Source organism: Amia ocellicauda, unplaced genomic scaffold (genome assembly GCF_036373705.1).
Source record: "Amia ocellicauda isolate fAmiCal2 unplaced genomic scaffold, fAmiCal2.hap1 HAP1_SCAFFOLD_64, whole genome shotgun sequence".
NCBI lineage: Eukaryota > Metazoa > Chordata > Actinopteri > Amiiformes > Amiidae > Amia > Amia ocellicauda.
In genome coordinates this window covers 253577-276393 of record NW_027102994.1, presented here as the reverse complement: position 1 = coordinate 276393, position 22817 = coordinate 253577, and the positions used below count along the sequence as shown (strand labels likewise).

At 43.5% G+C, this 22817-nt stretch overlaps 20 non-coding genes across 20 annotated transcripts; all 20 read right to left on the bottom strand.

Annotated features, from left to right (window-relative positions):
- Positions 1-124: 124 nt before the first annotated feature.
- LOC136740287 (5S ribosomal RNA) lies at positions 125-243 on the bottom strand. Its single transcript, XR_010813125.1, has one exon. It is a non-coding gene; the product is annotated as a 5S ribosomal RNA (ribosomal RNA).
- A 1066-nt stretch (positions 244-1309) lies between these two features.
- On the bottom strand, positions 1310-1428 carry LOC136740525 (5S ribosomal RNA). Its single transcript, XR_010813355.1, has one exon. It is a non-coding gene; the product is annotated as a 5S ribosomal RNA (ribosomal RNA).
- A 1050-nt stretch (positions 1429-2478) lies between these two features.
- Positions 2479-2597, bottom strand: LOC136740286 (5S ribosomal RNA). Its single transcript, XR_010813124.1, has one exon. It is a non-coding gene; the product is annotated as a 5S ribosomal RNA (ribosomal RNA).
- Positions 2598-3663: 1066 nt separating this feature from the next.
- On the bottom strand, positions 3664-3782 carry LOC136740524 (5S ribosomal RNA). Its single transcript, XR_010813354.1, has one exon. It is a non-coding gene; the product is annotated as a 5S ribosomal RNA (ribosomal RNA).
- Positions 3783-4823: 1041 nt separating this feature from the next.
- LOC136740538 (5S ribosomal RNA) lies at positions 4824-4942 on the bottom strand. Its single transcript, XR_010813367.1, has one exon. It is a non-coding gene; the product is annotated as a 5S ribosomal RNA (ribosomal RNA).
- Positions 4943-5996: 1054 nt separating this feature from the next.
- On the bottom strand, positions 5997-6115 carry LOC136740639 (5S ribosomal RNA). Its single transcript, XR_010813462.1, has one exon. It is a non-coding gene; the product is annotated as a 5S ribosomal RNA (ribosomal RNA).
- A 1066-nt stretch (positions 6116-7181) lies between these two features.
- On the bottom strand, positions 7182-7300 carry LOC136740679 (5S ribosomal RNA). Its single transcript, XR_010813499.1, has one exon. It is a non-coding gene; the product is annotated as a 5S ribosomal RNA (ribosomal RNA).
- A 1056-nt stretch (positions 7301-8356) lies between these two features.
- LOC136740574 (5S ribosomal RNA) lies at positions 8357-8475 on the bottom strand. Its single transcript, XR_010813402.1, has one exon. It is a non-coding gene; the product is annotated as a 5S ribosomal RNA (ribosomal RNA).
- A 1057-nt stretch (positions 8476-9532) lies between these two features.
- LOC136740515 (5S ribosomal RNA) lies at positions 9533-9651 on the bottom strand. The gene has a single exon (XR_010813345.1). It is a non-coding gene; the product is annotated as a 5S ribosomal RNA (ribosomal RNA).
- Positions 9652-10706: 1055 nt separating this feature from the next.
- LOC136740687 (5S ribosomal RNA) lies at positions 10707-10825 on the bottom strand. Its single transcript, XR_010813507.1, has one exon. It is a non-coding gene; the product is annotated as a 5S ribosomal RNA (ribosomal RNA).
- Positions 10826-11891: 1066 nt separating this feature from the next.
- Positions 11892-12010, bottom strand: LOC136740523 (5S ribosomal RNA). The gene has a single exon (XR_010813353.1). It is a non-coding gene; the product is annotated as a 5S ribosomal RNA (ribosomal RNA).
- A 1050-nt stretch (positions 12011-13060) lies between these two features.
- LOC136740285 (5S ribosomal RNA) lies at positions 13061-13179 on the bottom strand. Its single transcript, XR_010813123.1, has one exon. It is a non-coding gene; the product is annotated as a 5S ribosomal RNA (ribosomal RNA).
- A 1066-nt stretch (positions 13180-14245) lies between these two features.
- LOC136740521 (5S ribosomal RNA) lies at positions 14246-14364 on the bottom strand. Its single transcript, XR_010813351.1, has one exon. It is a non-coding gene; the product is annotated as a 5S ribosomal RNA (ribosomal RNA).
- A 1041-nt stretch (positions 14365-15405) lies between these two features.
- LOC136740537 (5S ribosomal RNA) lies at positions 15406-15524 on the bottom strand. The gene has a single exon (XR_010813366.1). It is a non-coding gene; the product is annotated as a 5S ribosomal RNA (ribosomal RNA).
- Positions 15525-16578: 1054 nt separating this feature from the next.
- LOC136740637 (5S ribosomal RNA) lies at positions 16579-16697 on the bottom strand. The gene has a single exon (XR_010813461.1). It is a non-coding gene; the product is annotated as a 5S ribosomal RNA (ribosomal RNA).
- A 1066-nt stretch (positions 16698-17763) lies between these two features.
- Positions 17764-17882, bottom strand: LOC136740678 (5S ribosomal RNA). Its single transcript, XR_010813498.1, has one exon. It is a non-coding gene; the product is annotated as a 5S ribosomal RNA (ribosomal RNA).
- Positions 17883-18938: 1056 nt separating this feature from the next.
- Positions 18939-19057, bottom strand: LOC136740572 (5S ribosomal RNA). The gene has a single exon (XR_010813401.1). It is a non-coding gene; the product is annotated as a 5S ribosomal RNA (ribosomal RNA).
- Positions 19058-20123: 1066 nt separating this feature from the next.
- On the bottom strand, positions 20124-20242 carry LOC136740672 (5S ribosomal RNA). The gene has a single exon (XR_010813494.1). It is a non-coding gene; the product is annotated as a 5S ribosomal RNA (ribosomal RNA).
- A 1057-nt stretch (positions 20243-21299) lies between these two features.
- Positions 21300-21418, bottom strand: LOC136740514 (5S ribosomal RNA). Its single transcript, XR_010813344.1, has one exon. It is a non-coding gene; the product is annotated as a 5S ribosomal RNA (ribosomal RNA).
- A 1055-nt stretch (positions 21419-22473) lies between these two features.
- Positions 22474-22592, bottom strand: LOC136740671 (5S ribosomal RNA). Its single transcript, XR_010813493.1, has one exon. It is a non-coding gene; the product is annotated as a 5S ribosomal RNA (ribosomal RNA).
- Positions 22593-22817: the final 225 nt, after the last annotated feature.

The following is a 22817-nucleotide window of genomic DNA, read 5'->3' as shown; positions in this document are numbered from 1 at the left end:
GGAGAACAAGATCTATTGTATGCCTGTGTATTTGGGGAAGTCAAATCTGAAATAATGATGAAATTGCGTGTATCCAAAGTTAAAACTCGTGATATGTCGCCCTCTGGTGTGTAAAAGATGCAAAAGCTTACAGCACCTGGTATTCCCAGGCGGTCTCCCATCCAAGTACTGACCAGGCCCGAGCCTGCTTAGCTTCCGAGATCGGACGAGATCGGGCGTATTCAGGCTAGTATGGCCGTAAGCTAGGAATGCTGTCCCTGACGCTCTACTTAAAGGGAAGGCAATATCCGTTTCTGCCGTTCATACTTACAGTTGAACTGTCTCTCTACTCTAAAGCCCGGGACACACCAGCGCGCCGCAGACAGTCCCTGCTAACACGCCACGTTGTGGCAACATTGTGGCAACGTTGTGCGTTAGCTGGGGTGCCACACCAGACCGGAACTATATATTACAAAACGAACACATTGTCTTGATAAAACAGCTGTAATTGAGTGCCTGACACGCCAGTCAAGCGCAATCTTGAGAAGGTGTGCATTTCAGTAAGGATTTCAATTGACATGCAGTATGAAACTGAAAGGAGGTTGCATCACTATGATGCATAACATTGCATGTATTGTTTTTACAAGTGTGTGCATTCATCCTGTTGTCATTTTGTTTTGAAAGCAGAAGAATCATTCAACAGGTTGCTGAGACAAATGTAAACCAGTAAAACATATGAAGAGAAACAAACCTTGAATATAAGTTCAGTTGTTTAAACATTTGACAAACTATGGTGAGGGGGTAAGAAAACACACAAATCCAGCAGCTCCTGTATTTCAATACACCAGAACCCAATATTATTGGCGAGTCGGGTAGTCCATCATCACAGTTCGAGGGCAGGCATCATTTCAGTAATTTCATCCCGTTGCATTCACATCCGTGCCTTGAATGAGATTGAATGTGATCTTTGCTCTCAAGTATGTTCCCAAGTTTTACACTTTCGTGCTTTGCATGAATGGGAATGGAACCGTGTGTGTTGAATGAGGCTCCTTGTGAGCACTGAACTTTGTCCGGTGGAGTTCCTTTTTGTGTTGCTGTAATTGTGTCATTTCTCGATGAGAAAGATTAGGCAACATTTAGTCACTTCTAGCCATGATGCTCAATTTATTTACGAATGTACCCTAGTTACTAGGGACCGTTTACATTGGAGAACAAGATCTATTGTATGCCTGTGTATTTGGGGAAGTCAAATCTGAAATAATGATGAAATTGCGTGTATCCAAAGTTAAAACTCGTGATTTGTCGCCCTCTGGTGTGTAAAAGATGCAAAAGCTTACAGCACCTGGTATTCCCAGGCGGTCTCCCATCCAAGTACTGACCAGGCCCGAGCCTGCTTAGTTTCCGAGATCGGACGAGATCGGGCGTATTCAGGCTAGTATGGCCGTAAGCCAGGGAGGCTGTCCCTGACGCTCTACTTAAAGGGAAGGCAATATCCGTTTCTGCCGCTCATACTTACAGTTGAACTGTCTCTCTACTCTAAAGTCCGGGACACACCAGCACGCCGCAGACAGTCCCTGCTAACACGAAACGTTGTGGCAACGTTGTGCGTTAGCTGGGGTGCCACACCAGACCTATGTATTACAAAACGAACACATTGTCTTGATAAAACAGCTGTAATTGAGTGCCTGACACGCCATTCAAGCGCAATCTTGAGAAGGTGTGCATTTCAGTAAGGATTTCAATTGACATGCAGTATGAAACTGAAAGGAGGTTGCATCACTATGATGCATAACATTGCATGTATTGTATTTTCAAGTGTGTGCATTCATCCTGTTGTCATTTTGTTTTGAAAGCAGAAGAATCATTCAACAGGTTGCTGAGACAAATGTAAACCAGTAAAACATATGAAGAGAAACAAACCTTGAATATAAGTTCAGTTGTTTAAACATTTGACAAACTATGGTGAGGGGGTAAGAAAACACACAAATCCAGCAGCTCCTGTATTTCAATACACCAGAACCCAATATTATTGGCGAGTCGGGTAGTCCATCATCACAGTTCGAGGGCAGGCATCATTTCAGTAATTTCATCTTGTTGCATTCACATCCGTGCCTTGAATGAGATTGAATGTGATCTTTGCTCTCAAGTATGTTCCCAAGTTTTACACTTTCGTGCTTTGCATGAATGGGAATGGAACCGTGTGTGTTGAATGAGGCTCCTTGTGAGCACTGAACTTTGTCCGGTGGAGTTCCTTTTTGTGTTGCTGTAATTCTGTCATTTCTCGATGAGAAAGATTAGGCAACATTTAGTCACTTCTAGCCATGATGCTCAATTTATTTATGAATGTACCCTAGTTACTAGGGACCGTTTACATTGGAGAACAAGATCTATTGTATGCCTGTGTATTTGGGGAAGTCAAATCTGAAATAATGATGAAATTGCGTGTATCCAAAGTTAAAACTCGTGATATGTCGCCCTCTGGTGTGTAAAAGATGCAAAAGCTTACAGCACCTGGTATTCCCAGGCGGTCTCCCATCCAAGTACTGACCAGGCCCGAGCCTGCTTAGCTTCCGAGATCGGACGAGATCGGGCGTATTCAGGCTAGTATGGCCGTAAGCTAGGAATGCTGTCCCTGACGCTCTACTTAAAGGGAAGGCAATATCCGTTTCTGCCGTTCATACTTACAGTTGAACTGTCTCTCTACTCTAAAGCCCGGGACACACCAGCGCGCCGCAGACAGTCCCTGCTAACACGCCACGTTGTGGCAACATTGTGGCAACGTTGTGCGTTAGCTGGGGTGCCACACCAGACCGGAACTATATATTACAAAACGAACACATTGTCTTGATAAAACAGCTGTAATTGAGTGCCTGACACGCCAGTCAAGCGCAATCTTGAGAAGGTGTGCATTTCAGTAAGGATTTCAATTGACATGCAGTATGAAACTGAAAGGAGGTTGCATCACTATGATGCATAACATTGCATGTATTGTTTTTACAAGTGTGTGCATTCATCCTGTTGTCATTTTGTTTTGAAAGCAGAAGAATCATTCAACAGGTTGCTGAGACAAATGTAAACCAGTAAAACATATGAAGAGAAACAAACCTTGAATATAAGTTCAGTTGTTTAAACATTTGACAAACTATGGTGAGGGGGTAAGAAAACACACAAATCCAGCAGCTCCTGTATTTCAATACACCAGAACCCAATATTATTGGCGAGTCGGGTAGTCCATCATCACAGTTCGAGGGCAGGCATCATTTCAGTAATTTCATCCCGTTGCATTCACATCCGTGCCTTGAATGAGATTGAATGTGATCTTTGCTCTCAAGTATGTTCCCAAGTTTTACACTTTCGTGCTTTGCATGAATGGGAATGGAACCGTGTGTGTTGAATGAGGCTCCTTGTGAGCACTGAACTTTGTCCGGTGGAGTTCCTTTTTGTGTTGCTGTAATTGTGTCATTTCTCGATGAGAAAGATTAGGCAACATTTAGTCACTTCTAGCCATGATGCTCAATTTATTTACGAATGTACCCTAGTTACTAGGGACCGTTTACATTGGAGAACAAGATCTATTGTATGCCTGTGTATTTGGGGAAGTCAAATCTGAAATAATGATGAAATTGCGTGTATCCAAAGTTAAAACTCGTGATTTGTCGCCCTCTGGTGTGTAAAAGATGCAAAAGCTTACAGCACCTGGTATTCCCAGGCGGTCTCCCATCCAAGTACTGACCAGGCCCGAGCCTGCTTAGTTTCCGAGATCGGACGAGATCGGGCGTATTCAGGCTAGTATGGCCGTAAGCCAGGGAGGCTGTCCCTGACGCTCTACTTAAAGGGAAGGCAATATCCGTTTCTGCCGCTCATACTTACAGTTGAACTGTCTCTCTACTCTAAAGTCCGGGACACACCAGCACGCCGCAGACAGTCCCTGCTAACACGAAACGTTGTGGCAACGTTGTGCGTTAGCTGGGGTGCCACACCAGACCTATGTATTACAAAACGAACACATTGTCTTGATAAAACAGCTGTAATTGAGTGCCTGACACGCCATTCAAGCGCAATCTTGAGAAGGTGTGCATTTCAGTAAGGATTTCAATTGACATGCAGTATGAAACTGAAAGGAGGTTGCATCACTATGATGCATAACATTGCATGTATTGTATTTTCAAGTGTGTGCATTCATCCTGTTGTCATTTTGTTTTGAAAGCAGAAGAATCATTCAACAGGTTGCTGAGACAAATGTAAACCAGTAAAACATATGAAGAGAAACAAACCTTGAATATAAGTTCAGTTGTTTAAACATTTGACAAACTATGGTGAGGGGGTAAGAAATGACACAAATCCAGCAGCTCCTGTATTTCAATACACCAGAAGCCAATATTATTGGCGAGTCGGGTAGTCCATCATCACAGTTCGAGGGCAGGCATCATTTCAGTAATTTCATCCCGTTGCATTCACATCCGTGCCTTGAATGAGATTGAATGTGATCTTTGCTCTCAAGTATGTTCCCAAGTTTTACACTTTCGTGCTTTGCATGAATGGGAATGGAACCGTGTGTGTTGAATGAGGCTCCTTGTGAGCACTGAACTTTGTCCGGTGGAGTTCCTTTTTGTGTTGCTGTAATTGTGTCATTTCTCGATGAGAAAGATTAGGCAACATTTAGTCACTTCTAGCCATGATGCTCAATTTATTTACGAATGTACCCTAGTTACTAGGGACCGTTTACGTTGGAGAACAAGATCTATTGTATGCCTGTGTATTTGGGGAAGTCAAATCTGAAATAATGATGAAATTGCGTGTATCCAAAGTTAAAACTCGTGATTTGTCGCCCTCTGGTGTGCAAAAGCTTACAGCACCTGGTATTCCCAGGCGGTCTCCCATTCAAGTACTGACCAGGCCCGAGCCTGCTTAGCTTCCGAGATCGGACGAGACCGGGCGTATTCAGGCTAGTATGGCCGTAAGCCAGGGAGGCTGTCCCTGACGCTCTACTTAAAGGGAAGGCAATATCCGTTTCTGCCGCTCATACTTGCAGTTGAACTGTCTCTCTACTCTAAAGTCCGGGACACACCAGCGCGCCGTAGACAGTCCCTGCTAACACGAAACGTTGTGGCAACGTTGTGCGTTAGCTGGGGTGCCACACCAGACCGGAACTATATTTTACAAAACGAACACATTGTCTTGATAAAACAGCTGTAATTGAGTGCCTGACACGCCAGTCAAGCGCAATCTTGAGAAGGTGTGCATTTCAGTAAGGATTTCAATTGACATGCAGTATGAAACTGAAAGGAGGTTGCATCACTATGATGCATAACATTGCATGTATTGTATTTTCATGTGTGTGCATTCATCCTGTTGTCATTTTAATTTGAAAGCAGAAGAATCATTCAACAGGTTGCTGAGACAAATTTAACCAGTAAAACATATGAAGAGAAACAAACCTTGAATATAAGTTCAGTTGTTTAAACATTTGACAAACTATGGTGAGGGGGTAAGAAAACACACAAATCCAGCAGCTCCTGTATTTCAATACACCAAAACCCAATATTATTGGCGAGTCGGGCAGTCCATCATCACAGTTCGAGGGCAGGCATCATTTCAGTAATTTCATCCCGTTGCATTCACATCCGTGCCTTGAATGAGATTGAATGTGATCTTTACTCTCAAGTATATTTCCAAGTTTTACACTTTCATGCTTTGCATGAATGGGAATGGAACCGTGTGTGTTGAATGAAGCTCCTTGTGAGCACTGAACTTTGTCCAGTGGAGTTCCTTTTTGTGTTGCTGTAATTGTGTCATTTCTTGATGAGAAAGATTAGGCAACATTTAGTCACTTCTAGCCATGATGCTCAATTTATTTACGAATGTACGCTAGTTACTAGGGACCGTTTACGTTGGAGAACAAGATCTATTGTATGCCTGTGTATTTGGGGAAGTAAAATCTGAAATAATGATGAAATTGCGTGTATCCAAAGTTAAAACTCGTGATTTGTCGCCCTCTGGTGTGTAAAAGATGCAAAAGCTTACAGCACCTGGTATTCCCAGGCAGTCTCCCATCCAAGTACTAACCAGGCCAGAGCCTGCTTAGCTTCTGAGATCGGACGAGATCGGGCGTATTCAGGCTAGTATGGCCGTAAGCCAGAGAGGCTGTCCCTGACGCACTACTTAAAGGGAAGGCAATATCCGTTTCTGCCGCTCATACTTGCAGTTGAACTGTCTCTCTACTCTAAAGTCCGGGACACACCGGCGAAGAAAAGACAGTCCCTGCTAACACGCCACGTTGTGGCAACGTTGTGGCAACGTTGTGCGTTAGCTGGGGTGCCACACCAGACCGGAACTATATTTTACAAAACGAACACATTGTCTTGATAAAACAGCTGTAATTGAGTGCCTGACACGCCAGTCAAGCGCAATCTTGAGAAGGTGTACATTTCAGTAAGGATTTCAATTGACATGCAGTATGAAACTGAAAGGAGGTTGCATCACTATGATGCATAACATTGCATGTATTGTATTTTCAAGTGTGTGCATTCATCCTGTTGTCATTTTGTTTTGAAAGCAGAAGAATCATTCAACAGGTTGCTGAGACAAATGTAAACCAGTAAAACATATGAAGAGAAACAAACCTTGAATATAAGTTCAGTTGTTTAAACATTTGACAAACTATGGTGAGGGGGTAAGAAAACACACAAATCCAGCAGCTCCTGTACTTCAATACACCAGAAGCCAATATTATTGGTGAGTCGGGTAGTCCATCATCACAGTTCGAGGGCAGGCATCATTTCAGTAATTTCATCCCGTTGCATTCACATCCGTGCCTTGAATGAGATTGAATGTGATCTTTGCTCTCAAGTATGTTCCCAAGTTTTACACTTTCGTGCTTTGCATGAATGGGAATGGAACCGTGTGTGTTGAATGAGGCTCCTTGTGAGCACTGAACTTTGTCCGGTGGAGTTCCTTTTTGTGTTGCTGTAATTGTGTCATTTCTTGATGAGAAAGATTAGGCAACATTTAGTCACTTCTAGCCATGATGCTCAATTTATTTACGAATGTACCCTAGTTACTAGGGACCGTTTACGTTGGAGAACAAGATCTATTGTATGCCTGTGTATTTGGGGAAGTAAAATCTGAAATAATGATGAAATTGTGTGTATCCAAAGTTAAAACTCGTGATTTGTCGCCCTCTGGTGTGTAAAAGGTGCAAAAGCTTACAGCACCTGGTATTCCCAGGCGGTCCCCCATCCAAGTACCGACCAGGCCCGAGCCTGCTTGGTTTCCGAGATCGGACGAGATCGGGCGTATTCAGGCTAGTATGGCCGTAAGCCAGGGAGGCTGTCCCTGATGCTCTACTTAAAGGGAAGGCAATATCCGTTTCTGCCGTTCATACTTACAGTTGAACTGTCTCTCTACTCTAAAGCCCGGGACACAGCAGCGCGCCGCAGACAGTCCCTGCTAACACGCCATGTTGTGGCAACGTTGTGCGTTAGCTGGGGTGCCACACCAGACCGGAACTATATTTTACAAAAAAAAACACATTGTCTTGATAAAACAGCTGTAATTGAGTGCCTGACACGCCAGTCAAGCGCAATCTTGAGAAGGTGTGCATTTCAGTAAGGATTTCAATTGACATGCAGTATGAAACTGAAAGGAGGTTGCATCACTATGATGCATAACATTGCATGTATTGTATTTTCAAGTGTGTGCATTCATCCTGTTGTCATTTTGTTTTGAAAGCAGAAGAATCATTCAACAGGTTGCTGAGACAAATGTAAACCAGTAAAACATATGAAGAGAAACAAACCTTGAATATAAGTTCAGTTGTTTAAACATTTGACAAACTATGGTGAGGGGGTAATAAAACACACAAATCCAGCAGCTCCTGTATTTCAATACACCAGAACCCAATATTATTGGCGAGTCGGGTAGTCCATCATCACAGCTCGAGGGCAGGCATCATTTCAGTAATTTCATCCCGTTGCATTCACATCCGTGCCTTGAATGAGATTGAATGTGATCTTTGCTCTCAAGTATGTTCCCAAGTTTTACACTTTCGTGCTTTGCATGAATGGGAATGGAACCGTGTGTGTTGAATGAGGCTCCTTGTGAGCACTGAACTTTGTCCGGTGGAGTTCCTTTTTGTGTTGCTGTAATTGTGTCATTACTCGATGAGAAAGATTAGGCAACATTTAGTCACTTCTAGCCATGATGCTCAATTTATTTACGAATGTACCCTAGTTACTAGGGACCGTTTACGTTGGAGAACAAGATCTATTGTATGCCTGTGTATTTGGGGAAGTAAAATCTGAAATAATGATGAAATTGTGTGTATCCAAAGTTAAAACTCGTGATTTGTCGCCCTCTGGTGTGAAAAAGGTGCAGAAGCTTACAGCACCTGGTATTCCCAGGCGGTCTCCCATCCAAGTACTGACCAGACCCGAGCCTGCTTGGCTTCCGAGATCGGACGAGATCGGGCGTATTCAGGCTAGTATGGCCGTAAGCCAGGGAGGCTGTCCCTGACGCTCTACTTAAAGGGAAGGCAATATCCGTTTCTGCCGTTCATACTTACAGTTGAACTGTCTCTCTACTCTAAAGCCCGGGACACACCAGCGCGCTGCAGACAGTCCCTGCTAACACGCCACGTTGTGGCAACGTTGTGGCAACGTTGTGCGTTAGCTGGGGTGCCACACCAGACCGGAACTATATTTTACAAAACGAACACATTGTCTTGATAAAACAGCTGTAATTGAGTGCCTGACTTGCCAGTCAAGCGCAATCTTGAGATGGTGTGCATTTCAGTAAGGATTTCAATTGACATGCAGTATGAAACTGAAAGGAGGTTGCATCACTATGATGCATAACATTGCATGTATTGTATTTTCAAGTGTGTGCATTCATCCTGTTGTCATTTTGTTATGAAAGCACAAGAATCATTCAACAGGTTGCTGAGACAAATGTAAACCAGTAAAACATATGAAGAGAAACAAACCTTGAATATAAGTTCAGTTGTTTAAACAATTGACAAACTATGGTGAGGGGGTAAGAAAACACACAAATCCAGCAGCTCCTGTATTTCAATACACCGGAACCCAATATTATTGGCGAGTCGGGTAGTCCATCATCACAGTTCGAGGGCAGGCATCATTTCAGTAATTTCATCCCGTTGCATTCACATCCGTGCCTTGAATGAGATTGAATGTGATCTTTGCTCTCAAGTATGTTCCCAAGTTTTACACTTTTGTGCTTTGCATGAATGGGAATGGAACCGTGTGTGTTGAATGAGGCTCCTTGTGAGCACTGAACTTTGTCCGGTGGAGTTCCTTTTTGTGTTGCTGTAATTGTGTCATTTCTCGATGAGAAAGATTAGGCAACATTTAGTCACTTCTAGCCATGATGCTCAATTTATTTACGAATGTACCCTAGTTACTAGGGACCGTTTACGTTGGAGAACAAGATCTATTGTATGCCTGTGTATTTGGGGAAGTCAAATCTGAAATAATGATGAAATTGCGTGTATCCAAAGTTAAAACTCGTGATTTGTCGCCCTCTGGTGTGCAAAAGCTTACAGCACCTGGTATTCCCAGGCGGTCTCCCATCCAAGTACTGACCAGGCCCGAGCCTGCTTGGCTTCCGAGATCGGACGAGATCGGGCGTATTCAGGCTAGTATGGCCATAAGCCAGGGAGGCTGTTCCTGACGCTCTACTTAAAGGGAAGGCAATATCCGTTTCTGCCGTTCATACTTACAGTTGAACTGTCTCTCTACTCTAAAGCCCGGGACACACCAGCGCGCCGCAGACAGTCCCTGCTAACACGCCACGTTGTGGCAACGTTGTGCGTTAGCTGGGGTGCCACACCAGACCGGAACTATATTTTACAAAACGAACACATTGTCTTGATAAAACAGCTGTAATCGAGAGCCTGACACGCCAGTCAAGCGCAATCTTGAGAAGGTGTGCATTTCAGTAAGGATTTCAATTGACATGCAGTATGAAACTGAAAGGAGGTTGCATCACTATGATGCATAACATTGCATGTATTGTATTTTCAAGTGTGTGCATTCATCCTGTTGTCATTTTGTTTTGAAAGCAGAAGAATCATTCAACAGGTTTCTGAGACAAATGTAAACCAGTAAAACATATGAAGAGAAACAAACCTTGAATATAAGTTCAGTTGTTTAAACATTTGACAAACTATGGTGAGGGGGTAAGAAAACACACAAATCCAGCAGCTCCTGTATTTCAATACACCAGAACCCAATATTATTGGCGAGTCGGGTAGTCCATCATCACAGTTCGAGGGCAGGCATCATTTCAGTAATTTCATCCCGTTGCATTCACATCCGTGCCTTGAATGAGATTGAATGTGATCTTTGCTCTCAAGTATGTTCCCAAGTTTTACACTTTCGTGCTTTGCATGAATGGGAATGGAACCGTGTGTGTTGAATGAGTCTCCTTGTGAGCACTGAACTTTGTGCGGTGGAGTTCCTTTTTGTGTTGCTGTAATTGTGTCATTTCTTGATGAGAAAGATTAGGCAACATTGAGTCACTTCTAGCCATGATGCTCAATTAATTTACGAATGTACCCTAGTTACTAGGGACCGTTTACGTTGGAGAACAAGATCTATTGTATGCCTGTGTATTTGGGGAAGTAAAATCTGAAATAATGATGAAATTGTGTGTATCCAAAGTTAAAACTCGTGATTTGTCGCCCTCTGGTGTGTAAAAGGTGCAAAAGCTTACAGCACCTGGTATTCCCAGGCGGTCTCCCATCCAAGTACTGACCAGGCCCGAGCCTGCCTGGCTTCCGAGATCGGTCGAGATCGGGCGTATTCAGGCTAGTATGGCCGTAAGCCAGGGAGGCTGTCCCTGACGCTCTACTTAAAGGGAAGGCAATATCCGTTTCTGCCGATCATACTTACAGTTGAACTGTCTCTCTACTCTAAAGCCCGGGACACACCAGCGCGCCGCAGACAGTCCCTGCTAACACGCCACGTTGTGGCAACGTTGTGGCAACGTTGTGCGTTAGCTGGGGTGCCACACCAGACCGGAACTATATTTTACAAAACGAACACATTGTCTTGATAAAACAGCTGTAATTGAGTGCCTGACACGCCAGTCAAGCGCAATCTTGAGAAGGTGTGCATTTCAGTAAGGATTTCAATTGACATGCAGTATGAAACTGAAAGGAGGTTGCATCACTATGATGCATAACATTGCATGTATTGTTTTTACAAGTGTGTGCATTCATCCTGTTGTCATTTTGTTTTGAAAGCAGAAGAATCATTCAACAGGTTGCTGAGACAAATGTAAACCAGTAAAACATATGAAGAGAAACAAACCTTGAATATAAGTTCAGTTGTTTAAACATTTGACAAACTATGGTGAGGGGGTAAGAAAACACACAAATCCAGCAGCTCCTGTATTTCAATACACCAGAACCCAATATTATTGGCGAGTCGGGTAGTCCATCATCACAGTTCGAGGGCAGGCATCATTTCAGTAATTTCATCCCGTTGCATTCACATCCGTGCCTTGAATGAGATTGAATGTGATCTTTGCTCTCAAGTATGTTCCCAAGTTTTACACTTTCGTGCTTTGCATGAATGGGAATGGAACCGTGTGTGTTGAATGAGGCTCCTTGTGAGCACTGAACTTTGTCCGGTGGAGTTCCTTTTTGTGTTGCTGTAATTGTGTCATTTCTCGATGAGAAAGATTAGGCAACATTTAGTCACTTCTAGCCATGATGCTCAATTTATTTACGAATGTACCCTAGTTACTAGGGACCGTTTACATTGGAGAACAAGATCTATTGTATGCCTGTGTATTTGGGGAAGTCAAATCTGAAATAATGATGAAATTGCGTGTATCCAAAGTTAAAACTCGTGATTTGTCGCCCTCTGGTGTGTAAAAGATGCAAAAGCTTACAGCACCTGGTATTCCCAGGCGGTCTCCCATCCAAGTACTGACCAGGCCCGAGCCTGCTTAGTTTCCGAGATCGGACGAGATCGGGCGTATTCAGGCTAGTATGGCCGTAAGCCAGGGAAGCTGTCCCTGACGCTCTACTTAAAGGGAAGGCAATATCCGTTTCTGCCGCTCATACTTACAGTTGAACTGTCTCTCTACTCTAAAGTCCGGGACACACCAGCACGCCGCAGACAGTCCCTGCTAACACGAAACGTTGTGGCAACGTTGTGCGTTAGCTGGGGTGCCACACCAGACCTATGTATTACAAAACGAACACATTGTCTTGATAAAACAGCTGTAATTGAGTGCCTGACACGCCATTCAAGCGCAATCTTGAGAAGGTGTGCATTTCAGTAAGGATTTCAATTGACATGCAGTATGAAACTGAAAGGAGGTTGCATCACTATGATGCATAACATTGCATGTATTGTATTTTCAAGTGTGTGCATTCATCCTGTTGTCATTTTGTTTTGAAAGCAGAAGAATCATTCAACAGGTTGCTGAGACAAATGTAAACCAGTAAAACATATGAAGAGAAACAAACCTTGAATATAAGTTCAGTTGTTTAAACATTTGACAAACTATGGTGAGGGGGTAAGAAAACACACAAATCCAGCAGCTCCTGTATTTCAATACACCAGAACCCAATATTATTGGCGAGTCGGGTAGTCCATCATCACAGTTCGAGGGCAGGCATCATTTCAGTAATTTCATCTTGTTGCATTCACATCCGTGCCTTGAATGAGATTGAATGTGATCTTTGCTCTCAAGTATGTTCCCAAGTTTTACACTTTCGTGCTTTGCATGAATGGGAATGGAACCGTGTGTGTTGAATGAGGCTCCTTGTGAGCACTGAACTTTGTCCGGTGGAGTTCCTTTTTGTGTTGCTGTAATTCTGTCATTTCTCGATGAGAAAGATTAGGCAACATTTAGTCACTTCTAGCCATGATGCTCAATTTATTTATGAATGTACCCTAGTTACTAGGGACCGTTTACATTGGAGAACAAGATCTATTGTATGCCTGTGTATTTGGGGAAGTCAAATCTGAAATAATGATGAAATTGCGTGTATCCAAAGTTAAAACTCGTGATATGTCGCCCTCTGGTGTGTAAAAGATGCAAAAGCTTACAGCACCTGGTATTCCCAGGCGGTCTCCCATCCAAGTACTGACCAGGCCCGAGCCTGCTTAGCTTCCGAGATCGGACGAGATCGGGCGTATTCAGGCTAGTATGGCCGTAAGCTAGGAATGCTGTCCCTGACGCTCTACTTAAAGGGAAGGCAATATCCGTTTCTGCCGTTCATACTTACAGTTGAACTGTCTCTCTACTCTAAAGCCCGGGACACACCAGCGCGCCGCAGACAGTCCCTGCTAACACGCCACGTTGTGGCAACATTGTGGCAACGTTGTGCGTTAGCTGGGGTGCCACACCAGACCGGAACTATATATTACAAAACGAACACATTGTCTTGATAAAACAGCTGTAATTGAGTGCCTGACACGCCAGTCAAGCGCAATCTTGAGAAGGTGTGCATTTCAGTAAGGATTTCAATTGACATGCAGTATGAAACTGAAAGGAGGTTGCATCACTATGATGCATAACATTGCATGTATTGTTTTTACAAGTGTGTGCATTCATCCTGTTGTCATTTTGTTTTGAAAGCAGAAGAATCATTCAACAGGTTGCTGAGACAAATGTAAACCAGTAAAACATATGAAGAGAAACAAACCTTGAATATAAGTTCAGTTGTTTAAACATTTGACAAACTATGGTGAGGGGGTAAGAAAACACACAAATCCAGCAGCTCCTGTATTTCAATACACCAGAACCCAATATTATTGGCGAGTCGGGTAGTCCATCATCACAGTTCGAGGGCAGGCATCATTTCAGTAATTTCATCCCGTTGCATTCACATCCGTGCCTTGAATGAGATTGAATGTGATCTTTGCTCTCAAGTATGTTCCCAAGTTTTACACTTTCGTGCTTTGCATGAATGGGAATGGAACCGTGTGTGTTGAATGAGGCTCCTTGTGAGCACTGAACTTTGTCCGGTGGAGTTCCTTTTTGTGTTGCTGTAATTGTGTCATTTCTCGATGAGAAAGATTAGGCAACATTTAGTCACTTCTAGCCATGATGCTCAATTTATTTACGAATGTACCCTAGTTACTAGGGACCGTTTACATTGGAGAACAAGATCTATTGTATGCCTGTGTATTTGGGGAAGTCAAATCTGAAATAATGATGAAATTGCGTGTATCCAAAGTTAAAACTCGTGATTTGTCGCCCTCTGGTGTGTAAAAGATGCAAAAGCTTACAGCACCTGGTATTCCCAGGCGGTCTCCCATCCAAGTACTGACCAGGCCCGAGCCTGCTTAGTTTCCGAGATCGGACGAGATCGGGCGTATTCAGGCTAGTATGGCCGTAAGCCAGGGAGGCTGTCCCTGACGCTCTACTTAAAGGGAAGGCAATATCCGTTTCTGCCGCTCATACTTACAGTTGAACTGTCTCTCTACTCTAAAGTCCGGGACACACCAGCACGCCGCAGACAGTCCCTGCTAACACGAAACGTTGTGGCAACGTTGTGCGTTAGCTGGGGTGCCACACCAGACCTATGTATTACAAAACGAACACATTGTCTTGATAAAACAGCTGTAATTGAGTGCCTGACACGCCATTCAAGCGCAATCTTGAGAAGGTGTGCATTTCAGTAAGGATTTCAATTGACATGCAGTATGAAACTGAAAGGAGGTTGCATCACTATGATGCATAACATTGCATGTATTGTATTTTCAAGTGTGTGCATTCATCCTGTTGTCATTTTGTTTTGAAAGCAGAAGAATCATTCAACAGGTTGCTGAGACAAATGTAAACCAGTAAAACATATGAAGAGAAACAAACCTTGAATATAAGTTCAGTTGTTTAAACATTTGACAAACTATGGTGAGGGGGTAAGAAATGACACAAATCCAGCAGCTCCTGTATTTCAATACACCAGAAGCCAATATTATTGGCGAGTCGGGTAGTCCATCATCACAGTTCGAGGGCAGGCATCATTTCAGTAATTTCATCCCGTTGCATTCACATCCGTGCCTTGAATGAGATTGAATGTGATCTTTGCTCTCAAGTATGTTCCCAAGTTTTACACTTTCGTGCTTTGCATGAATGGGAATGGAACCGTGTGTGTTGAATGAGGCTCCTTGTGAGCACTGAACTTTGTCCGGTGGAGTTCCTTTTTGTGTTGCTGTAATTGTGTCATTTCTCGATGAGAAAGATTAGGCAACATTTAGTCACTTCTAGCCATGATGCTCAATTTATTTACGAATGTACCCTAGTTACTAGGGACCGTTTACGTTGGAGAACAAGATCTATTGTATGCCTGTGTATTTGGGGAAGTCAAATCTGAAATAATGATGAAATTGCGTGTATCCAAAGTTAAAACTCGTGATTTGTCGCCCTCTGGTGTGCAAAAGCTTACAGCACCTGGTATTCCCAGGCGGTCTCCCATTCAAGTACTGACCAGGCCCGAGCCTGCTTAGCTTCCGAGATCGGACGAGACCGGGCGTATTCAGGCTAGTATGGCCGTAAGCCAGGGAGGCTGTCCCTGACGCTCTACTTAAAGGGAAGGCAATATCCGTTTCTGCCGCTCATACTTGCAGTTGAACTGTCTCTCTACTCTAAAGTCCGGGACACACCAGCGCGCCGTAGACAGTCCCTGCTAACACGAAACGTTGTGGCAACGTTGTGCGTTAGCTGGGGTGCCACACCAGACCGGAACTATATTTTACAAAACGAACACATTGTCTTGATAAAACAGCTGTAATTGAGTGCCTGACACGCCAGTCAAGCGCAATCTTGAGAAGGTGTGCATTTCAGTAAGGATTTCAATTGACATGCAGTATGAAACTGAAAGGAGGTTGCATCACTATGATGCATAACATTGCATGTATTGTATTTTCATGTGTGTGCATTCATCCTGTTGTCATTTTAATTTGAAAGCAGAAGAATCATTCAACAGGTTGCTGAGACAAATTTAACCAGTAAAACATATGAAGAGAAACAAACCTTGAATATAAGTTCAGTTGTTTAAACATTTGACAAACTATGGTGAGGGGGTAAGAAAACACACAAATCCAGCAGCTCCTGTATTTCAATACACCAAAACCCAATATTATTGGCGAGTCGGGCAGTCCATCATCACAGTTCGAGGGCAGGCATCATTTCAGTAATTTCATCCCGTTGCATTCACATCCGTGCCTTGAATGAGATTGAATGTGATCTTTACTCTCAAGTATATTTCCAAGTTTTACACTTTCATGCTTTGCATGAATGGGAATGGAACCGTGTGTGTTGAATGAAGCTCCTTGTGAGCACTGAACTTTGTCCAGTGGAGTTCCTTTTTGTGTTGCTGTAATTGTGTCATTTCTTGATGAGAAAGATTAGGCAACATTTAGTCACTTCTAGCCATGATGCTCAATTTATTTACGAATGTACGCTAGTTACTAGGGACCGTTTACGTTGGAGAACAAGATCTATTGTATGCCTGTGTATTTGGGGAAGTAAAATCTGAAATAATGATGAAATTGCGTGTATCCAAAGTTAAAACTCGTGATTTGTCGCCCTCTGGTGTGTAAAAGATGCAAAAGCTTACAGCACCTGGTATTCCCAGGCAGTCTCCCATCCAAGTACTAACCAGGCCAGAGCCTGCTTAGCTTCTGAGATCGGACGAGATCGGGCGTATTCAGGCTAGTATGGCCGTAAGCCAGAGAGGCTGTCCCTGATGCACTACTTAAAGGGAAGGCAATATCCGTTTCTGCCGCTCATACTTGCAGTTGAACTGTCTCTCTACTCTAAAGTCCGGGACACACCGGCGAAGAAAAGACAGTCCCTGCTAACACGCCACGTTGTGGCAACGTTGTGGCAACGTTGTGCGTTAGCTGGGGTGCCACACCAGACCGGAACTATATTTTACAAAACGAACACATTGTCTTGATAAAACAGCTGTAATTGAGTGCCTGACACGCCAGTCAAGCGCAATCTTGAGAAGGTGTACATTTCAGTAAGGATTTCAATTGACATGCAGTATGAAACTGAAAGGAGGTTGCATCACTATGATGCATAACATTGCATGTATTGTATTTTCAAGTGTGTGCATTCATCCTGTTGTCATTTTGTTTTGAAAGCAGAAGAATCATTCAACAGGTTGCTGAGACAAATGTAAACCAGTAAAACATATGAAGAGAAACAAACCTTGAATATAAGTTCAGTTGTTTAAACATTTGACAAACTATGGTGAGGGGGTAAGAAAACACACAAATCCAGCAGCTCCTGTACTTCAATACACCAGAAGCCAATATTATTGGTGAGTCGGGTAGTCCATCATCACAGTTCGAGGGCAGGCATCATTTCAGTAATTTCATCCCGTTGCATTCACATCCGTGCCTTGAATGAGATTGAATGTGATCTTTGCTCTCAAGTATGTTCCCAAGTTTTACACTTTCGTGCTTTGCATGAATGGGAATGGAACCGTGTGTGTTGAATGAGGCTCCTTGTGAGCACTGAACTTTGTCCGGTGGAGTTCCTTTTTGTGTTGCTGTAATTGTGTCATTTCTTGATGAGAAAGATTAGGCAACATTTAGTCACTTCTAGCCATGATGCTCAATTTATTTACGAATGTACCCTAGTTACTAGGGACCGTTTACGTTGGAGAACAAGATCTATTGTATGCCTGTGTATTTGGGGAAGTAAAATCTGAAATAATGATGAAATTGTGTGTATCCAAAGTTAAAACTCGTGATTTGTCGCCCTCTGGTGTGTAAAAGGTGCAAAAGCTTACAGCACCTGGTATTCCCAGGCGGTCCCCCATCCAAGTACCGACCAGGCCCGAGCCTGCTTGGTTTCCGAGATCGGACGAGATCGGGCGTATTCAGGCTAGTATGGCCGTAAGCCAGGGAGGCTGTCCCTGATGCTCTACTTAAAGGGAAGGCAATATCCGTTTCTGCCGTTCATACTTACAGTTGAACTGTCTCTCTACTCTAAAGCCCGGGACACAGCAGCGCGCCGCAGACAGTCCCTGCTAACACGCCATGTTGTGGCAACGTTGTGCGTTAGCTGGGGTGCCACACCAGACCGGAACTATATTTTACAAAAAAAAACACATTGTCTTGATAAAACAGCTGTAATTGAGTGCCTGACACGCCAGTCAAGCGCAATCTTGAGAAGGTGTGCATTTCAGTAAGGATTTCAATTGACATGCAGTATGAAACTGAAAGGAGGTTGCATCACTATGATGCATAACATTGCATGTATTGTATTTTCAAGTGTGTGCATTCATCCTGTTGTCATTTTGTTTTGAAAGCAGAAGAATCATTCAACAGGTTGCTGAGACAAATGTAAACCAGTAAAACATATGAAGAGAAACAAACCTTGAATATAAGTTCAGTTGTTTAAACATTTGACAAACTATGGTGAGGGGGTAATAAAACACACAAATCCAGCAGCTCCTGTATTTCAATACACCAGAACCCAATATTATTGGCGAGTCGGGTAGTCCATCATCACAGCTCGAGGGCAGGCATCATTTCAGTAATTTCATCCCGTTGCATTCACATCCGTGCCTTGAATGAGATTGAATGTGATCTTTGCTCTCAAGTATGTTCCCAAGTTTTACACTTTCGTGCTTTGCATGAATGGGAATGGAACCGTGTGTGTTGAATGAGGCTCCTTGTGAGCACTGAACTTTGTCCGGTGGAGTTCCTTTTTGTGTTGCTGTAATTGTGTCATTACTCGATGAGAAAGATTAGGCAACATTTAGTCACTTCTAGCCATGATGCTCAATTTATTTACGAATGTACCCTAGTTACTAGGGACCGTTTACGTTGGAGAACAAGATCTATTGTATGCCTGTGTATTTGGGGAAGTAAAATCTGAAATAATGATGAAATTGTGTGTATCCAAAGTTAAAACTCGTGATTTGTCGCCCTCTGGTGTGAAAAAGGTGCAGAAGCTTACAGCACCTGGTATTCCCAGGCGGTCTCCCATCCAAGTACTGACCAGACCCGAGCCTGCTTGGCTTCCGAGATCGGACGAGATCGGGCGTATTCAGGCTAGTATGGCCGTAAGCCAGGGAGGCTGTCCCTGACGCTCTACTTAAAGGGAAGGCAATATCCGTTTCTGCCGTTCATACTTACAGTTGAACTGTCTCTCTACTCTAAAGCCCGGGACACACCAGCGCGCTGCAGACAGTCCCTGCTAACACGCCACGTTGTGGCAACGTTGTGGCAACGTTGTGCGTTAGCTGGGGTGCCACACCAGACCGGAACTATATTTTACAAAACGAACACATTGTCTTGATAAAACAGCTGTAATTGAGTGCCTGACTTGCCAGTCAAGCGCAATCTTGAGATGGTGTGCATTTCAGTAAGGATTTCAATTGACATGCAGTATGAAACTGAAAGGAGGTTGCATCACTATGATGCATAACATTGCATGTATTGTATTTTCAAGTGTGTGCATTCATCCTGTTGTCATTTTGTTATGAAAGCACAAGAATCATTCAACAGGTTGCTGAGACAAATGTAAACCAGTAAAACATATGAAGAGAAACAAACCTTGAATATAAGTTCAGTTGTTTAAACAATTGACAAACTATGGTGAGGGGGTAAGAAAACACACAAATCCAGCAGCTCCTGTATTTCAATACACCGGAACCCAATATTATTGGCGAGTCGGGTAGTCCATCATCACAGTTCGAGGGCAGGCATCATTTCAGTAATTTCATCCCGTTGCATTCACATCCGTGCCTTGAATGAGATTGAATGTGATCTTTGCTCTCAAGTATGTTCCCAAGTTTTACACTTTTGTGCTTTGCATGAATGGGAATGGAACCGTGTGTGTTGAATGAGGCTCCTTGTGAGCACTGAACTTTGTCCGGTGGAGTTCCTTTTTGTGTTGCTGTAATTGTGTCATTTCTCGATGAGAAAGATTAGGCAACATTTAGTCACTTCTAGCCATGATGCTCAATTTATTTACGAATGTACCCTAGTTACTAGGGACCGTTTACGTTGGAGAACAAGATCTATTGTATGCCTGTGTATTTGGGGAAGTCAAATCTGAAATAATGATGAAATTGTGTGTATCAAAAGTTAAGACTCGTGATTTGTCGCCCTCTGGTGTGTAAAAGGTGCAAAAGCTTACAGCACCTGGTATTTCCAGGCGGTCTACCATCCAAGTACTGACCAGGCCCGAGCCTGCTTGGCTTCCGAGATCGGACGAGATCGGGCGTATTCAGGCTAGTATGGCTGTAAGCCAGGGAGGCTGTCCCTGACGCTCTACTTAAAGGGAAGGCAATATCCGTTTCTGCCGTTCATACTTACAGTTGAACTGTCTCTCTACTCTAAAGCCCGGGACACACCAGCGCGCCGCAGACAGTCCCTGCTAACACGCCACGTTGTGGCAACATTGTGGCAACGTTGTGCGTTAGCTGGGGTGCCACACCAGACCGGAACTATATATTACAAAACGAACACATTGTCTTGATAAAACAGCTGTAATTGAGTGCCTGACACGCCAGTCAAGCGCAATCTTGAGAAGGTGTGCATTTCAGTAAGGATTTCAATTGACATGCAGTATGAAACTGAAAGGAGGTTGCATCACTATGATGCATAACATTGCATGTATTGTATTTTCAAGTGTGTGCATTCATCCTGTTGTCATTTTGTTTTGAAAGCAGAAGAATCATTCAACAGGTTGCTGAGACAAATGTAAACCAGTAAAACATATGAAGAGAAACAAACCTTGAATATAAGTTCAGTTGTTTAAACATTTGACAAACTATGGTGAGGGGGTAAGAAAACACACAAATCCAGCAGCTCCTGTATTTCAATACACCAGAACCCAATATTATTGGCGAGTCGGGTAGTCCATCATCACAGTTCGAGGGCAGGCATCATTTCAGTAATTTCATCCCGTTGCATTCACATCCGTGCCTTGAATGAGATTGAATGTGATCTTTGCTCTCAAGTATGTTCCCAAGTTTTACACTTTCGTGCTTTGCATGAATGGGAATGGAACCGTGTGTGTTGAATGAGGCTCCTTGTGAGCACTGAACTTTGTCCGGTGGAGTTCCTTTTTGTGTTGCTGTAATTGTGTCATTTCTCGATGAGAAAGATTAGGCAACATTTAGTCACTTCTAGCCATGATGCTCAATTTATTTACGAATGTACCCTAGTTACTAGGGACCGTTTACGTTGGAGAACAAGATCTATTGTATGCCTGTGTATTTGGGGAAGTCAAATCTGAAATAATGATGAAATTGCGTGTATCCAAAGTTAAAACTCGTGATTTGTCGCCCTCTGGTGTGCAAAAGCTTACAGCACCTGGTATTCCCAGGCGGTCTCCCATCCAAGTACTGACCAGGCCCGAGCCTGCTTGGCTTCCGAGATCGGACGAGATCGGGCGTATTCAGGCTAGTATGGCCATAAGCCAGGGAGGCTGTTCCTGACGCTCTACTTAAAGGGAAGGCAATATCCGTTTCTGCCGTTCATACTTACAGTTGAACTGTCTCTCTACTCTAAAGCCCGGGACACACCAGCGCGCCGCAGACAGTCCCTGCTAACACGCCACGTTGTGGCAACGTTGTGCGTTAGCTGGGGTGCCACACCAGACCGGAACTATATTTTACAAAACGAACACATTGTCTTGATAAAACAGCTGTAATCGAGAGCCTGACACGCCAGTCAAGCGCAATCTTGAGAAGGTGTGCATTTCAGTAAGGATTTCAATTGACATGCAGTATGAAACTGAAAGGAGGTTGCATCACTATGATGCATAACATTGCATGTATTGTATTTTCAAGTGTGTGCATTCATCCTGTTGTCATTTTGTTTTGAAAGCAGAAGAATCATTCAACAGGTTTCTGAGACAAATGTAAACCAGTAAAACATATGAAGAGAAACAAACCTTGAATATAAGTTCAGTTGTTTAAACATTTGACAAACTATGGTGAGGGGGTAAGAAAACACACAAATCCAGCAGCTCCTGTATTTCAATACACCAGAACCCAATATTATTGGCGAGTCGGGTAGTCCATCATCACAGTTCGAGGGCAGGCATCATTTCAGTAATTTCATCCCGTTGCATTCACATCCGTGCCTTGAATGAGATTGAATGTGATCTTTGCTCTCAAGTATGTTCCCAAGTTTTACACTTTTGTGCTTTGCATGAATGGGAATGGAACCGTGTGTGTTGAATGAGGCTCCTTGTGAGCACTGAACTTTGTCCGGTGGAGTTCCTTTTTGTGTTGCTGTAATTGTGTCATTTCTCGATGAGAAAGATTAGGCAACATTTAGTCACTTCTAGCCATGATGCTCAATTTATTTACGAATGTACCCTAGTTACTAGGGACCGTTTACGTTGGAGAACAAGATCTATTGTATGCCTGTGTATTTGGGGAAGTCAAATCTGAAATAATGATGAAATTGTGTGTATCAAAAGTTAAGACTCGTGATTTGTCGCCCTCTGGTGTGTAAAAGGTGCAAAAGCTTACAGCACCTGGTATTTCCAGGCGGTCTACCATCCAAGTACTGACCAGGCCCGAGCCTGCTTGGCTTCCGAGATCGGACGAGATCGGGCGTATTCAGGCTAGTATGGCTGTAAGCCAGGGAGGCTGTCCCTGACGCTCTACTTAAAGGGAAGGCAATATCCGTTTCTGCCGTTCATACTTACAGTTGAACTGTCTCTCTACTCTAAAGCCCGGGACACACCAGCGCGCCGCAGACAGTCCCTGCTAACACGCCACGTTGTGGCAACATTGTGGCAACGTTGTGCGTTAGCTGGGGTGCCACACCAGACCGGAACTATATATTACAAAACGAACACATTGT